Source organism: Schistocerca cancellata, chromosome 2, assembly GCF_023864275.1.
Source record: "Schistocerca cancellata isolate TAMUIC-IGC-003103 chromosome 2, iqSchCanc2.1, whole genome shotgun sequence".
Taxonomy (NCBI): Eukaryota; Metazoa; Arthropoda; class Insecta; order Orthoptera; family Acrididae; genus Schistocerca; species Schistocerca cancellata.
Genome location: NC_064627.1, coordinates 865,675,680 through 865,694,810, shown reverse-complemented (window position 1 = coordinate 865,694,810; position 19,131 = coordinate 865,675,680).

The window sequence follows — 19,131 nt, the reverse complement described above, 5'->3', positions numbered from 1 at the left end:
CCCATGCATACTAGAGTAGTAAAAGTTTATACACCAACTAGCTCTGCAGATGACAAAGAAATGTATGATGAAATAAAAGAAATTATTCAGATAGTGAAGGGAGACGAAAATTTAATAGTCACAGGTGACTGGATTAGGTAGTGGGGAAAGGGAGAGAAGGAAATGTAGTAGGTGAATATGGATTGGGGCTAAGAAATGAGAGGAAGCCGCCTGGTAGAATTTTGCACAGAGCACAACTTTGTTCAAGAATCGTAAAAGAAGGTTGTATACATGGAAGAAGCCTGGAGATACTGACTGGTTTCAGATAGATTATATAATGGTAAGACAGATTTAGTAACCAGGTTTTAAATTGTAAGACATTTCCAGGGGCGGATGTGGACTGTGACCACAATCTATTGGTTATGAATAAAACTGAAGAAACTGCAAAATGGTGGGAATTTAACAAGATGGAACCTGGATAAACTGACGAAACCAAAAGTTGTACAGAGTTTCAGGGAGAGCATAAAGGAACAATTGACAGGAATGGGGAAAGAAATACAGTAGAAGAAGAATGGGTAGCTTTGAGAGATGAAGTAGTGAAGGCAGCAGAGGATCAAGTAGGTAAAAAATTGAGGGCTAGTAGAAATCCTTGTTACAGAAGAAATATTGAATTTAATTGATGAAAGGAGAAAACATAAAAATGCAGTAAATGAGGCAGGCAAAAATGAGATCGACAGGACATGCAAAATGGCTAAGCAGGGATGGCTCGAGGACAAATGTAAGGATGTAGAGGCTTCTCTCACTAGGGGTAAGATAAGGTTCGTATGAGCAGTTGCCAGCGGACACATGCGCAGAGCTCAATTCGCGTACGAGCAGTGACTTCCTCCCGCTTCTGGCTACTTGAAGCGCGGCTGTTTGCCGTATGGGAGTAACAGCAAGTAGCCAGATGTTACCCTGAAAAATTTATCCAACGAACCCAAGCTGCCAGTTTTGCGCATGCGCAGATAAAGCTGAGTTGGGTGGGGGTGTCCTTCCCCACGTGACCTGTGTATATGTTACGTGTCTTCATAATATTGCTGGTCTCTTCTTTTACAACTCCATCATCAGTTACTTTGCTCCCCAAATAGCAAAACTCATTTACTACGTTACGTGTCTCATTTCCTAATCTAATTCCCTCATCATCGCCCGACTTAATTCGACTACATTCCATTATTCTCGTTTTGCTTTTGCTGATGTTCATCTTATATCCTCCCTTCAAGACACTGTCCATTCCGTTCAACTGCTCTTCCAAGTCCTTTGCTGTCTCTGACAGAATTACAGTGTCATCGGCGAACCTCAGTTTTTATTTCTTCTCCATGGATTTTAATACCTACTCCGAATTTTTCTTTTGTTTCCTTTACTGCTTGCTCAATATACAGATTGAATAAGATCAGGGAGAGGCTACAACCCTGTCTCACTCCCTTCCCAACCACTGCTTCCCTTTCATGTCCCTTGACTCTTACAACTGCCATCTGGTTTCTGTACAAATTGTAAATAGCCTTTCACTCCCTGTATTTTACCCCTGCCACATTCAGAATTTGAAAGAGAGTATTCCAGTCAACATTGTCTAAAGCTTTCTCTAAGTCTACAAATGCTAGAAACATAGGTTTGCCTTTTCTTAATCTAGCTTCTAAGATAAGTCATAGGATCAGTATTGCCTCACGTGTTCCCATATTTCTACGGAATCCAAACTGATCTTCCCCAAGGTCGGCTTCTACCAGTTTTTCCATTCGTCTGTACAGAATTTGCATTTGTATTTTGCAGCCGTGACTTATTAAATTGACAGTTGGGTAATTTTCACATCTGTCAACGCCTGCTTTCTTTGGGATTGGAATTATTATATTCTTGAAGTCTGAGGGTATTTCGCCTGTCTCATACATTTTGCTCACCAGATGGTAGTTTTGTCAGGACTGGCTCTCCCAAGGCTGTCAGTAGTTCTAATGGAATGTTGTCTACTCCTGGGGCCTTGTTTCGACTCAGGTCTTTCAGTGCTCAATCAAATTCTATAGGCAGTATCTATAGGTTCGTTTGAGCAGCTACCAGACGGTGTCGGACAACAGGCTGTACTGCGCAAGCGCAGCTACGATGACGTAGGCAGCCCGTGTTTGGTGCTTGCTCTGCTCATACGCTTTTCGTCGCATTTCTGGTGGAATTTCGTGCGTGGTGAGGCATCACGTAACCCTGCGGCATGTTATTGAGACGACATACAGAGTTGTACTTAGTGCAATTGTTGTATCATATCCCAGTCAGATAAAGGATGCAAATTAGGAAGCAGTTCTTGGCAAAATATTTCAAAATTAGACTCCACTGCTCGAAGCACCATAACATTTTTCTTTGGGGTGACTTTGCCAGATTTGTTTCTAATTCGTACTCAGCAATATTATGTAGCATTTCCAACAGGTTTACACCTACGCAGCACTGCAAAAAGCTAGTAGGATGGAATACAAATTTCTTGGGAAAAAAACAGTTTCTTGTGTAGCTTGCACCAGAATAAAGGACAATAAATTTTGACTATTTCAAAATGTGTAAAAAAAATAAGGTTGTCTGTGAAGCAAAGAAACAGTAGAAATGACAGTTTATATTCTACTGTAGTAATAAATATGAAGCCATTTGGGGAGTTAAAAAATGATAAAACATGGTATGCTACCAGTCTACAATTTAGCATAGAATGGCATTCTATAAAGTTAAGACATAAACACAAATTAAGAAATAACTTCTGGCCTAGAGGAAGTACTAGACAGGTGCCTTGTGATCGAGAAACACTTCGCAGAAGGCAGATTTGTAAAATTCTGCTACATGACTCCTTACCCTCTCCCTTAAAACCCAAATCCTTTTGTCTTTCCCTCTCCTTCCCTCTTTCCTGACGAGGCAACTGTTGGTTGCGAAAGCTAGAATTTTGTGTGTATGTTTGTGTGTCTTATCGACCTGCCAGGGCTTTCGTTTGGTAAGTCACATCATCTTTGTTTTTAGATATATTTACATATGTTTGTACGTATATAGCATTAAGAGATCTTTCAGTGTCATAAAATGAACAGGACATCAGAGACCCCCCCCGTGAACCATAGACCTTGCCGTTGGCGGGGAGGCTTGCGTGCCTCAGCGACACAGATAGCTGTACCGTAGGTGCAACCACAACGGAGAGGTATCTGTTGAGAGGCCAGACAAATGCATGGTTCCTGAAGAGGGGCAGCAGCCTTTTCAGTAGTTGCAGGGGCAACAGTCTGGATGATTGACTTACCTGGCCTTGCAACGCTAACCAAAACGGCCTTGCTGTGCTGGTACTGCGAACGGCTGAAAGTAAGGGGAAACTACGGCCGTAATTTTTCCCGAAGGCATGCAGCTTTACTGTATGGATTAATGATGGCGTCCTCTTGGATAAAATATTCTGGAAGTAAAATAGTCCCCCATTCGGATCTCTGGGCGGGGACTACTCAGGAGGACGTCGTTATCAGGAGAAAGAAAACTGGCGTTCTATGAATCGGAGTGTGGAATGTCAGATACCTCAATAGGGCAGGTAGGTTAGAAAATTTAAAAAGGGAAATGGATAGGTTAAAGTGAGATATAGTGGGAATCAGTGAAGTTCGGTGGCAGGAGGAACAAGACTTTTGGTCAGGCGAATACAGGATCATAAATACAAAATCAAATAGGTGTAATGCAGGAGTAGGTTTAATAATGAATAGAAAAATAGGAGTTCGGGTAAGCTACTACATACAGTGAACGCATTATTGTGGCCAAGATAAACACAAAGCCCACACCTACAACAGTAGTACAAGTTTATATGCCAACTAGCTCTGCAGATGACAAAGAAATTGATGAAATGTATGATGAGATAAAAGAAATTATTCAGGTAGTGAAGGGAGACGAAAATTTAATAGTCATGGGTGACTGGAATTCGAGAGTAGTAAAAGGGAGAGAAGGAAACATAGTAGGTGAATATGGATTGGGGCTAAGAAATGAAAGACGAAGCCGCCTGGAAGAGTTTTGCACATAACATAACTTAATCATAGCTAACACTTGGTTCAAGAAGGTTGTATACATGGAAGAACCCTGGAGATACTAGAAGATATCAGATAGATTATATAATGGTAAGACAGAAATTTAGGAACCAAGTTTTAAATTGTGAGACATTTCCAGAGGCAGATGTGGACTCTGACCACAATCTATTGGTTATGAACTGTAGATTAAAACTGAAGAAACTACAAAAAAGGTGGGAATTTGAGGAGATGGGACCTGGATAAACTGAAGGAACCAGAGGTTGTAGAGAGTTTCAGGAAGAGCATAAAGGAACAATTGACAAGAATGGGGGAAAGAAATACAGTAGAAGAAGAATTGGATAGCTTTGGGGGATGAAGTGGTGAAGGCAGCAGAGGATCAAGTAGGTAAAAAGATGAGGGCTAGTAGAAATCCATGGGTGACAGAAGAAATACTGAATTTAATTAATAAAAGGAGAAAATATAAAAATGCAGTAAATGAAGCAGGCAAAAAGGAATACAAACGTCTCAAAAGTGAGATCGACAGGAAATGCAAAATGGCTAAGCAGGTATGGCTAGAGGACAAATGTAAGGATGTAGAGGCTTATCTCACTAGGGGTAAGACAGATACTGCGTACAGGAAAATTAGAGAGGCCTTTGGAGAAAAGAGAACCACTTGTACGAATATCAAGGGCTCAGATGGAAACCCAGTTCTAAGCAAAGAAGGGAAAGCAGAAAGGTGGAAGGATTATATAGAGGATCTATACAGGGGCGATGTTCTTGAGGACAATATTATGGAAATGGAAGAGGATGTAGATGAAGATGAAATGGGAGATATGATACTGCGTGAAGAGTTTGACAGAGCACTGAAAGAGCTGAGTCGAAACAAGGCCCCGGGAGTAGACAGCATTCCATTAGAGCTACTGACAGCCTTGGGAGAGCCAGTCCTGACAAAACTCTACCATCTGGTGAGCAAAATGTATGAGACCAGTGAAATACTGTCAGACTTCAAGAAGAATATAATAATTCCAATCCCAAAGAAAGCAGGTGATGACAGATGTGAAAATTACCGAACTATCAATTTAATAAGTCACAGCTGCAAAATGCTAACGCGAATTCTTTACAGACGAATGGAAAAACTGGTAGAAGCCGACCTCAGGGCAGATTAGTTTGGATTCCATAGAAATATGGGAACACGTGAGGCAATACTGACCCTACGCCTTATCTTAGAAGCTAGATTAAGGAAAGGCAATCCTACGTTTCTAGCATTTGTAGACTTAGAGAAAGCTTTAGACAATGTTGACTGGAATACTCTCTTTCAAATTTTGAAGGTGGCAGGGGTAAAATACAGGGTTGTAGCCTCTCCCTGATGTTATTCAATCTGTATATTGAGCAAGCAGTGAAGGAAACAAAAGAAAAATTCGGAGTAGGTACTAAAATCCATGGAGAAGCAATAAAAACCTTGAGGTTCGCTGATGACATTGTAATTCTGTCAGAGACAGCAAAGGACTTGGAAGAGCAGTTGAACAGAATTTACAGTGTCTTGAAGGGAGGATATAAGATGAACATCAACAAAAGCAAAACGAGAATAATGGAATGTAGTCGAATTAAGTCGGGTGATGCTCAGGGAATTAGATCAGGAAATGAGACACTTAAAGTAGTAAAGGAGTTTTGCTATTTGGGGAACAAAATAACTGATGATAGTAGAGAGGATATGAAATGTAGACTGGCAATGGCAAGGAAAGTGTTTCTGAAGAAGAGAAATTTATTAATATCGAGTATAGATTTAAGTGTCAGGAAGTCGTTTCTGAAAGTATTTGTATGGAGTGTAGCCATGTATGGAAGCGAAACATGGACGATAACTAGTTTGGACAAGATGAGAAGAGAAGCTTTCGAAATGCTACATCCATACTCTGCAAGCCACCTGACGGTGTGTGGCCTCTATCGGTTCTCCCTTCTATTCCAGTCTCGTATTGTTCGTGGGAAGGATTGTCGGTATGCTTCTGTTTGGGCTCTAATCTCTCTGATTTTATCCTCATGGTCTCTTCGCGAGATATACGTAGGAGGAAGCAATATACTGCTTGACTCTTCGGTGAAGGTATGTTCTCGAAACTTTAACAAAAGCCTGTACCGAGCTACTGAGCGTCTCTCCTGCAGAGTCTTCCACTGGAGTTTATCTATCATCTCCGTAACGCTTTCCCGATTACTAATTTATTTATTTATTTCTCGTTCAGCTACAGGCAAAGCGTGATACACTTACAAACATCAACATAAAAATTTAAATTAACATTAACAATGATTTACAATAAAATTTTCAGGGTTTCCAGCCACAAAAGTGCTTGGTCACTTATCACATGTATGTCCATCAGATTTCCTCCCTTAAGTCCGTGTACGTCGCACTCAACTATATGCTGCATGGTTTGACTCTCTCCGCACTCACAATTGGGGTCCTGGGAGAAACCCCACTTTTTCAACAAATATCCGCACCGACCAACACCTGTCCGCAGACGATTTAGAGTTACCCACACTATACGTTGGAGTTGGAAGCCTGGAACTCGTTGAGATGGGTCCTCAATAAGGAAACTGTTATTCACTTTGCTTTCCTGCCATTGCTGTTTCCACAGGTTATCGATATCAATCTGTTGTTTGAGTTCTTTCCAGAAGGGATTTCTTGACATCAATCTGTCAGGGGGAGGAGGTAGGTCCCTGAACTTTTCTTTGTACCTCTGGATTGCTCTTTCACGTCTAATCGAGGGTGGTTCGATATTGGCAAGGACGGGCAGCCAAGGTTTCGGGGTGGGTCTTACTGTTCCTGTTATGAGCCTCATTGTCTCGTTAAGTTGCACATCAATATATCTGACATGCCTACTGCGGGCCCAGACGGGTGCGCAATATTCCGCTACACTATACAGAAGTGCCAGTGCTGATGTGCGTAGAGTTTCAGTGGAACATCCCCAGGTTGTTCCTGCCAGTTTCATTATGATGTTGTTTCTTGTTTTCATTTTTTGGGCGACTTCGTACAGGTGGCTCTTATATGTGAGAGTGCGATCTAGCTTAACACCCAGATATTTTGGCGTTCTATCGTTTTTCAACAATTTACCTTTTATTTGCACTTTTAGCTCACGATTTGCATCTTTGTTACACAAGTGCATTATTGATGCCACGGATTTAGTCGGATTTACTTTGAGGTGCCAGTTGTCATAATATTGTTGTAGTCGTTCCAGATCCCTGTTTAAAATTTCTTCCAGTTCTTCGAAAGTGTTGGCGTGAGCCGCGATAGCGATGTCATCTGCATACAGATTACTAAATGATCCTGTATCGAAGCGCGCTGCACTCCGTTGGATCTTCTCTATCTCTTCTATCAACCCTATATGGTACGGATCCCACACTGCTGAGCAGTATTCACGCAGTGGGCGAACAAGCGTATTGTAACCTACTTCCTTTGTTTTCGGATTACATTTCCTTGGGATTCTTCCAATGAATCTGTCTGGCATTTGCTTTATCGCCGATCAACTTTATATGATCATTCCATTTTAAATCACTCCTAATGCGTACTGCCAGATAATTTATGGAATTAACTGCTTCCAGTTGCTGACCTGCTATTTTGTAGCTAAATAATAAGGGAGCTATCTTTCTATGTATTCGCAGCACATTACACTTGTCTACATTGAGATTCAATTGCCATTCCCGGCACCATGCGTCAATTCGCTGCAGATCCTCCTGCATTTCAGTACAATTTTCCATTGTTACAACCTCTCAATACACCACTGCATCATTTGCAAAAAGCCTCTGTGAACTTCTGATGTCATCCACAAAGTCATTTATGTATATTGTGAATAGCAACAGTTCTACGACACTCCCCTGCGGCACACCTGAAATCACTCTTACTTCGGAAGACTTCTCTCCATTGAGAATGACATGCTGCGTTCTGTTATCTAAGAACTCTTCAATACAATCACACAATTGGACTGATAGTCAATATGCTCTTACTTTGTTCATTAAACGACTGTGGGGAACTGTATCGAACGCCTTTCGGAAGTCAAGAAACACGGCATCTACCTGTGAACCGGTGTCTATGGCCCTCTGAGTCTCGTGGACGAATAGCGCGAGCTGGGTTTCACACGACCGTCTTTTTCGAAACCCATGCTGATTCCTACAGAGTAGATTTCTAGTCTCCAGAAATGTCATTATACTCGATCATAATACGTGTTCCAAAATTCTACAACTGATCGACGTTAGAGATATAGGTCTATAGTTCTGCATATCTGTTCGACGTCCCTTCTTGAAAACGGGGATGACCTGTGCCCTTTTCCAATCCTTTGGAACGCTAAGCTCTTCTAGAGACCTACGGTACACCGCTGCAAGAAGGGGGGCAAGTTCCTTCGCGTACTCTGTGTAAAGTCGAACTGGTATCCCATCAGGTCCAGCGGCGTTTCCTCCTTTGAGCGATTTTAATTGTTTCTCTATCCCTCTGTCGTCTATTTCGATATCTATCCTTTTGTCATCTGTGCGACAATCTAGAGAAGGAACTACAGTGCAGTCTTCCTCTGTGAAACAGCTTTGGAAAAGACATTTAGTATTTCGGCCTTTAGTCTGTCATCCTCTGTTTCAGTACCATTTTGGTCACAGAGTGTCTGGACATTTTGTTTTGATCCACCTACCGCTTTGACACAAAACCAAAATTTCTTAGGATTTTCTGCCAAGCCAGTACATAGAACTTTACTTTCGAATTCATTGAACGCCTCTCGCATAGCCCTCCTCACACTACATTTCGCTTCGCGTAATTTTTGTTTGTCTGCAAGGCTTTGGCTATGTTTATGTTCGCTGTGAAGTTCCCTTTGCTTCCGCAGCAGTTTCCTAACTCGGTTGTTGTACCACGGTGGCTCTTTTCCATCTCTTATGATCTTGCTTGACACATACTCATCTAACGCATATTGTACGATGGTTTTGAACTTTGTTGTTGTTGTTGTTGTTGTTGTTGTTTGTTTGTTTGGGCGGAAGAGACCAAACAGCGTTTGAACTTTGTCCACTGATCCTTAACACTATCTGTACTTGTGACAAAACTTTTGTGTTGAGCCGCCAGGTACTCTGTAATCTGCTTTTTGTCACTTTTGCTAAACAGAAAAATCTTCCTACCTTTTTTAATGTTTCTATTTACGGCTGAAATCATCGATGCAGTAACCGCTTTATGATCGCTGATTCCCTGTTCTGCGTTAACTGTTTCAAATAGTTCGGGTCTGTTTGTCACCAGAAGGTCTAATATGTTATCGCCACGAGTCGGTTCTCTGTTTAACTGCTCAAGGTAGTTTTCAGATAAAGCACTTAAAAAAATTTTACTGGATTCTTTGTCCCTGCCACTCGTTATGAACGTTTGAGTCTCCCAGTCTACATCCGGCAAATTAAAATCTCCACCCAGAACTATAACATGGTGGGGAAATCTACTCGAAATATTTTCCAAATTATCCTTCAGGTGCTCAGCCACAACAGCTGCTGAGCCAGGGGGCCTATAGAGACATCCAATTACCAGGTCTGACCCTGCTTTAACCGTGACCTTCACCCAAATTATTTCACATTTCGGATCTCCGTCAATTTCCTTCGATACTATTGCACTTCTTATCGCTATAAATGTGGTGCTACAGAAGAATGCTGAAGATTAGATGGGTAGATCATATGACTAATGAGTAGGTATTGAATAGGACTAGGGAGAAGAGAAGTTTGTGGCACAACTTGACTAGAGGAAGGGATTGGTTGGTAGGATATGGTCTGAGGCATCAAGGGATCACCAATTTAGTTTGGAGGGCAGCGTGGAGGGTAAAAATCGTAGAGGGAGACCAAGAGATGAATACAGTAAGCAGATTCAGAAGGATGTAGGTTGCAGTAGGTACTGGGAGATGAAGAAGCTAGCACAGGATAGAGTAGCATGGAGAGCTGCATCAAACCAGTCTCAGGACTGAAGACCACAACAACAACAACATAAAAAATACCATTTGTGCCAAAACAGTCTCATGTAGCAAAACGTTTGACAAACATTGATGAGGTAATAGATTCTTCCGGAGAAAGGAAAGCAGAGCATGTAAAGCTGTAGCAAAATTAGTGGGGGGGGGGGGGGGGGGGGAATGCTAGGAGCTAAGGATTGAAGAAATGTGTACTTCCTTGCTTGTCTCTTGTCTTTATTGGTTTTATGTACCCTGTATTTAATTTTGTCACACAAAACAAAGTTATTAGCTAATAGGCAATAGAGTGCAAATTTTATGAAGAGTTCTTGTTCTCCCCCAAATAATCCCATTCGCTATTAATTGCGATATTTTTTAAGAGGGGCAGGCTGTCAAACTGGCCGACTGGGAGCAGGGGAGGCACCACAGGACATTTCAATTTCCACTGTCCTGAATATAGTTTGATGGCATCCATTACAAAATATACACGTTTCAATTCCACAGAGCGAAATACAGTGACGTGCGGTAGAAGAATGCTGTATGAAGAGGCGTGGCACTGTGCTTTAGCACACTTAAGACCAAATAACATGTCTTACATTTCCTCGCACACACGTTTTATGTTTCAGACTTTTCAGAAAGATGTGCGCTACAAGATGAACATATTTTTGAAAATTCGATTTTTTAAAGTGTTAACCCGGTTAGCAAATATCGGAGATCCGAGACGGATGCAACAGAACAGTCATAGTGGGTTGTCTCCATGTGACCCGTGTGTAGATTTAGTGATTTTTCTGTTTCCCTTTAGTTTACTTTCACGTCAAATGAAAACAAAACGGGTATCTGTGGCCGGGAGATATCAATTGAATTAAAATACATTCACATAATTACAGAAGGCTAAAATGTCATTAGTTTCAGATTTTTCCCCCCACCTTTATGACTGTCAAGCATTAATCGCCTTGCAGGACAATGAAGTTATTTTTGTCTGTTTGATAAAGAAATTTGACTTTTATTAACCATTTCTGCAGAGGCAGTCAATGTATTTGAAACGAAATGTTTAATTCCACAGTACTGGCTAGTTTTAACTGTTCGCTGCATTTCAAGTGCACGTTTTCATCTTCTATCACTTATGGCATTATGCCATAATAAAGAACCAAGCATGATATACCATAGTACTGGTGCTCCAAGAAAATTTACATCCCGAAAACCACACTGAAAAGCTTAATATGAGGTCGAGGTCTTTAAATGTGCACATTTTAGTATTGTTAACGAAATTCCGATGCTCTTGGAGTATCCTCTGATGTCTTGTTTCTTTTATAACATAATGTATGATCTTTCAATGTTTTACACATACGTATTTACGAGCTTCCTGCGACATAGTAGCTGTGCAAGCGTGCTGCCGCCTATTATCTGCTCTTTCTGGTAACTGTTGAAACGAACCTATTTCTAAAAGGTCGCGGGAAAATATTGCGAATGGTGGTTTGAAAAGCGTTACTTTCAGAGTAAATATCCTTTTACGTAAGTTGAACTATGTACGAGAATGTACCATGAATTTCGTAAATCACAGAGCGTTTGACTCTCGTTTAAAAATAAACTCTTTGATGACGAGCCATTTAGAAGAATTTCGAACGCTGAAGTTCAGTCATTTATGTCATTATTAAAAATTTTACTGGCGCATTTGTGCGATATATCTTACAGTGTAACACGGGCATAAAGATCAACATTATATGCGAAAGCTTAGCTTCTCTTGCAGCTTATTAACCTTAGAGGCCAATATTATATGTGAAAGCTTTTCTTGTAGCAACACTATGTAAATTTAACACTCCCGCTACGGCATCGGAGCAGGGGCGAAACTCTCGAGTGCGGGCCGGTAACACACTGAAACGGTAGGTACCACTCGGGGCCGACACTCCTATGCACACCTGAGCTACAGGCTGACGCCAAGACCTTGTAAGATCTGTAGGATCATGTTCTACACTAACTTAATGATGACACCTCAGATGCATTACTTCAAATAAGCTTCGACTGTATTGTGGTCATGTTTTAAAGTCTGTTTGCTGTCTGACACCTATAGGGGTCACAGGCGTCATTCAAATGTTCGTAATTTGTTGGTAATGTAACAAAAAATATAATTCAAACAAGCAACAAATCCACTGCATTCAGGAAAAAGTTTGGATTCCAAAACGCAAATTCTTAAGAAGGAAACTGGATTCATTTGAAATTATATTTACTTCAAATGCGCATTTTTAAGATTGACTCTGACAGAGGTCGTCAATTTAGTAGCATGTTTGCTCCTGGTATGAGAGAATTAGCCGTATAGATTTATCCCAGACGCCCAGATTAGTAAGCGAAACACAACCTACGTAGAGTCTTATCTCGTGTCTCCCATCACTTCAATTGCGGTGCTATTAAAACAAATTTAGCACAACAAATTCTTTCGCAAAAAAAAAAAAAAAAAAAACTGAAGTGAACGCAATACAACGCAATAAGAAACAAGTCCACACAAAAGAAAACTTAATTTTGCTGTCACTCGTGAAAAAAAGTTCTAACCTTTCATGTCATAAAAACAAACCATGCAATGTCAGAAGATGACTGATAATCGGAATTTCCCCGATATTATCGCGTTTTTGCTACTTATGGGGAAATTATACAACAGTTCAAGCAGTATCCAGGTTTGCCTGGACAGGTTGTACACTCGTATGGTGTATCAGTGCGCTTGTCTTGTACCGCGCACTTGTTACCCCCATTCCTCGTACAGTGTGTAAACTTTTAGATGGCAGACCTCTCCCTAGTCCTGAATCGGTAGAAGTCGGTAAACGTCGGGAGCCTTCGGTAGGCACGCAGTTTCGATTGCTGCCAACATTACGTGACTGTCTGTGTTGTACAAGGTAGCCATTGTCGTCTGCTTCGTTATTGTTTTGCGCTGTACTGTTCTGCGTGTTTTTAATGTGCAGTTGTGCTAAACATTATCAAAATGAGTGAAGAGGCAGTTGCTGGCCCATCTTGGGAGTCGCCAACAACCCCTACCGGTGGGCCTACGGTTAGAAGGAAACCAGTTTTACGTAGCGATGCTCGCAAAATTATATTGTGTGTGATTGAATGCTGCGAAAGGGAAAGGGAGCAGAAAAAATTGCTTCACCCCATTTACAAATCTTCAGTGAGAGCTGCTACATACACAGGACAAAGCATGCATAGCATTGGAAGATTCAAACAGTTTTCCAAGAATCATCCTGGCGTATCACCACAAACGCCTGGCAAGAAAAGGTGAGTTTCCATTTCAGATATTTTGTTCTTGATCACTTTGAAGGAGCCCCATATTTCGTCCGAATTACCTTATATTTCATTTTTCCTTGCTACCGTATTGCTTTGTATGGAAACACCACTGGTTACTGTATTACGAGGGCAGTTCAATAAGTAATGCAACACATTTTTTTCTGGGCCAATTTTGGTTGAAAAAACCGGAAATTTCTTGAGGAATATTTTCAAACATTCCCGTTTCGTCTCGTATAGTTTCATTGACTTCCGACAGGTGGCAGCGCTGTACGGAGCTATTAAAATGGCGTCTGTAACGGATGTGCGTTGCAAACAACGGGCAGTGATCGAGTTTCTTTTGGCGGAAAACCAGGGCATCTCAGATATTCATAGGCGCTTGCAGAATGTCTACGGTGATCTGGCAGTGGACGAAAGCACGGTGAGTCGTTGGGCAAAGCGTGTGTCATCATCGCCGCAAGGTCAAGCAAGACTGTCTGATCTCCCGCGTGCGGGCCGGCCGTGCACAGCTGTGACTCCTGCAATGGCGGAGCATGCGAACACACTCATTCAAGATGATCGACGGATCACCATCAAACAACTCAGTGCTCAACTTGACATCTCTGTTGGTAGTGCTGTCACAATTGTTCACCAGTTGGGATATTCAAAGGTTTGTTCCCGCTGGGTCCCTCGTTGCCTAACCGAGCACCATAAAGAGCAAAGGAGAACCATCTGTGCGGAATTGCTTGCTCGTCATGTGGCTGAGGGTGACAATTTCTTGTCAAAGATTGTTACAGGCGATGAAACATGGGTTCATCACTTCGAACCTGAAACAAAACGGCAATCAATGGAGTGGCGCCACACCCATTCCCCTACCAAGAAAAAGTTTAAAGCCATACCCTCAGCCGGTAAAGTCACGGTTACAGTCTTCTGGGACGCTGAAGGGGTTATTCTGTTCAATGTCCTTCCCCACGGTCAAACGATCAACTCTGAAGTGTATTGTGCTACTCTTCAGAAATTGAAGAAACGACTTCAGCGTGTTCGTAGGCACAAAAATCTGAACGAACTTCTCCTTCTTCATGACAACGCAAGACCTCACACAAGTCTTCGCACCCGAGAGGAGCTCACAAAACTTCAGTGGACTGTTCTTCCTCATGCACCCTACAGCCCCGATGTCGCACCGTCGGATTTCCATATGTTTGGCCCAATGAAGGACGCAATCCGTGGGAGGCACTACGCGGATGATGAAGTTATTGATGCAGTACGACGTTGGCTCCGACATTGACCAGTGGAATGGTACCGTGCAGGCATACAGGCCCTCATTTCAAGGTGGCGTAAGGCCGTAGCATTGAATGGAGATTACGTTGAAAAATAGTTTTGTGTAGCTAAAAGATTGGGGAATAACCTGGTGTATTTCAATGCTGAATAAAACAACCCCTGTTTCAGAAAAAAATGTGTTGCATTACTTATTGAACTGCCCTCGTATTTCGAAATACACTCATATTACATTTCCAAATTCAAAAAAATAAGTGCAGTGCAGAAGGCATTTTCTTATAAATCTTTCTCTCTCTTTTAACTTAGGAAAAGAAGTGGAGAAATCGAAGTAATGATCGATGATTTCAACCAGCGTGTCATTCGCGACACGATAGCGGAATTTTATTCAGTGCGGAAGATTGTGCCGAGCCTGCGAACACTGCTTCCAGTTCTGCACGACAAAATAGGCTGGAAGTGGAGTATTGTCTCGCTGAGAAAAGTACTTTTGTCTATGGGATTCATATGGCGTAAGGTGGAAAACAAGAGGAATGTGTTGTTAGAACGTGCAGACATTGTGCACTGGCGATCTCGTTTCATTGTTGACATGAAGAACTTCAGGGAAGCAGGCAGAGAAATATTTTATCTCCATGAATCATGGATCGATAATAACGTTTAATAAATGTTGGCAGAGGAAGGGTGACTTACGTGAAGAGAGTGTCATTGGTGTCACTGCATGGGGGAGCTCATCGAGAAGACTGATAGTTGCAAGTGCCGGATCAAAGAATGGATTCGTCAAGGAAGGGCAACTAATGTTCTGGGCAAAGTCGACAAAGGGCAATTATCACGGTCAGATGAATTCGGCAAACTTTGAGAAGTGGTTCGGAGAGAAGGTACTGCCAAATCTCCCGCCTAATTCAGTAACTTGCTTCTTCCCTACGCTAGCTTCCTGCGTTTGCAAAACGTGTGTTCGTTTCTTGCTCACATTTTGTGGAACATCCTTTGGTGGAAGGAAGCCATTTAAAATGTTCATTTTGTAATCGTACAACGTCATTTTGTTTCCTGTGTATTTTTTGTACAGATATAGAGAATTGAAAACTAGCATGTCAATGACATGAAAGAATAGTTTTTTCGGTCAGCGGATAGTCTTTCGTACACATAAATAATACGATAACGTCTGACCCCAGACACACAAGCATTGTACCTAATAATAGGCAAAGGTTTCGTGACTATTTGCTGGTGCGCATTCTTCACTTGCTCCATAACATTTAGATGTTCTGTGGAAATTTAGGAAACCTCTCGTCGATCCTTCCTTTTTCCTATCATAACTCCATTAGAATACCGCGCAATTGTCTGTCCTCTCCGAAGTTTTGCCGATACAACGTCTAAGGGGGTATACTTCCTATTTATTTTAAGAGTACCTGTGAAAAGTGTTTTTAGGTTCAACACAGTTGTAGCTAAATGAAAACTGTTATAATTGTCCACGTAAATGTGATGACCAACATGCAGCATTTTCTGCTATCAAATGCAAAACGACCTTTTCAGCGTGACCTTTCCCCCCATATCTCTACTTCCTATCACCACTACTTCCCATCTGGATTGTTGAGCACCCTTTGGAAATACCTTTGATGTGCAGCAACATGTACGCTGCGTATTTTCATATTATACATTGGAATTCCACCAAACACAGCAAGTTACTTTCCGAATCATTGATATCGAGACAGCGATGCACTTTTTTAAGCAAGTCATAGCTCATGTCACGTGATGTCGCCAGTCGATATTCAAAGTATAGGACACGTGATGTAGTTAGCCAACAGCAGCATCACTGTTAAGTAGCACGAACACACAAACAGGGAAAGTTAAGGGTTTAAATCAACACTTTCGCTGCGGCTGACGCTTATAAGCGTCAGAACAAACCGAGGGCCAGAGCGGGTGACGCTACCACTGTTGGATTACTCAGTCTAGTTGCAGTGTCTAAGCTAGCATCAAAGCGTGTAAACTTTTGTTTTGTGTGGTCAGTTATTGAACGTATATTGTTCGTAATGGCGGCTAATAAACCGACACCTCGACCTACCAATGTGAAAAGAAGCAGGAAAAGCGTTAAACTGACAGAGGAACAGTTACTTAGTGTACTAGACGACAGTGATTGTCTGTGTAGTGAGGACGAGGCATATCACGGAGATTGTCATTTAGACGCTGCAGAAGAATTGCGGAGTGATGATAGTGTGGAAGCACAGCTTTCGAATCTGTTTCGTGACAGTTCCGAATCTGACGATACAGATCAAAACGCCTGTGTGGAAATCGACGACGAAAAAGAGCCCGAACTGTCACACGGGGATAATGCAGGCATAAAGAACCACATAATATGCAGTATCACCCATTTATGAAGGAAGAAGTTTTGCAAATTCGTCCTGCTGGCAATTCTCCTGTGGATTTCTTCAGATTGGTGGCATTAAAAGGAAACGTAATAAATATGGATATGGCATTAACATGTACAGTCGTGCTCAAAAGTATCCGAACGACCTGAATTGCATTTCGCCTGATTCGCATGCAACCCACATAACGCAGCTGTCTAGCAGGTCCTCTAATCGCTCCTTGGTACAGTCTTTTGACTATTGAAAATGGTTCCAACAAGTCACCACTAGAAAACACTGCTCTGTATCGCAATAACTCAAGATGTAAAGTAATACTACGATACTACAAATATCAGGGAACACCTTATCACAGATAAGACTGTCCTTAAGGCTTGTAAGCTCACATTTATTACAATAAATGACATACCTGAAATGTTACCACTCTCATTATTACGTCAGATAGGTAATGCACGTAGTAAGTTCGTTGTATTCATGATTTCCTCTTCAAAGTAACATACCGTACTTACTATTTAACACAAAATGACATTAAAAATTTAAGTTATTCACGAGCAGATAGTTGAGAATATGTATGAACTTCAAATGACACGACGAACCGTCTTGTTCTGCATATGGATTCAAACCCAGGTTATGCAGACTAAGCAAAGATTTCGTGACTGACGGAAACTAACAGTCATTCCTGATTAGGCATACACAGAGTGATATACCTCGATTTTAGACAGTATCAATTAGCAAATACCAACTTTTAATTACATAACGCAAACATTTTTAACGGACCAGAATTCGTACCCAGCACCTATTGTCCCTGTTAACGAACTACGAGAGATGTTAAATATTGCTTCTTAACAAGTAACTTATTTGAAATGCCGTGAGGTAAAGCTTTATGTTGGACAGGGAGTCGAACCCAGAACCTAATTGGATAGATATCGAAGCACAATCAACTGTGACATATCGCATTTTCTCGGCAGTAGCTAGGTGTTTTAACTGAAATGACGAGACGAAACATTAATTTTTTCCTTCCCAGGACTCCAACCCGGCACCTATCGCTGTTATATTCTAGAGAAAACGAACGTTAAATATGAGTTTGTTGCACCAGCAGCGACATGTGAGCATGTTTGAACTAGAAATAATATGACGAAGAGTTCAGTGCTGACTGGGAATACACATATCGTTGTTGACTACACGCAAAGAGACATCAGCTACCGAATTTTTCTCCACCAGCAGCTCGGAATAACATCTTGAACTTACAGTGATCTCGCAAATAGTTCTGTGTCTCACTGGGAGTCAAAAACGTCAAATATCGTTACTGTTGACAACGAATGAAAGTACATTAAAAATCGAAATTATTATCCACCAGCAGATAGGTGTTCTCATGCTAGATCTTGATAATGCATAATGAAATCTTTAGTGCCGGGCCAGGATTCTAACCCATTCATGCGCAGTATGTGGAGATGTTGAGGAATCTGCAGTTTTGAACAAACAACAAATTGTAGCCAAGCTGTATTGTAACGAAGGGAACAAATTCCGCGTTAAGGGCGGTCTGAGTTGCATTCCCAGTTCAGAACCAATTTTATCGACATACAGAAGCTCAGATAAAAGATGGAATAAGTGTCCTGTGAGCCCACATAGCGTTTGTTTCGTCACTAGTAATAAATAACTAGTATAAGAAAGGTTACTGGTGATAGAGTTTCTACATACCATTTTTAATGTGAATTTTAGACCACAATGCCATTATATCTTCTTCACTTGGTGTAGCCAGTTGAGAATGGCATCTGTCTCTCCCTATCTAAAATCACTGACCGAAGTTGGAATCGAATGAAGTCCATAGATATATGAACCTCTCATCAGCCCAACAGACCACCAAACCCTCTGCTGAGTGGCTCATTTTTCTATCATAACGCCATTGTGCCACACTGGCTGAGAGTTCTGACACACAGGCTCCCTGTATCAATTTGCAGCATGTTCAGTAAATTCATTTACTTGGTTGACCGAATCACCATGAACTAGCTGCCTTGGCTACCCAGTGCATACATTCAACTTTATTTTGTAATCACCTAAATAAAATCACGTAATTGCCAACAACAGAGAACTGCCAACAGTGTAGGATGCAGAAATTTAAATAGGAAGTGTTCCTTTCCACTTGAGCTACTCTATTGCGCTATCTGTTTGTTGAAAATGTCGTGCAGTGCAAAAGAAAAGGTATAACTGTTTGTCTCTCAAAAGTATTGATCTGACCATATGTATTATCCCACGGCACTGTGGAATGCTGAAGTTCCGGAGGAATTGTTCTTGACTTCTGGAGCTGTTATAGCTTTGATTGTGCAAATCTGTTTCTCCAAAAAC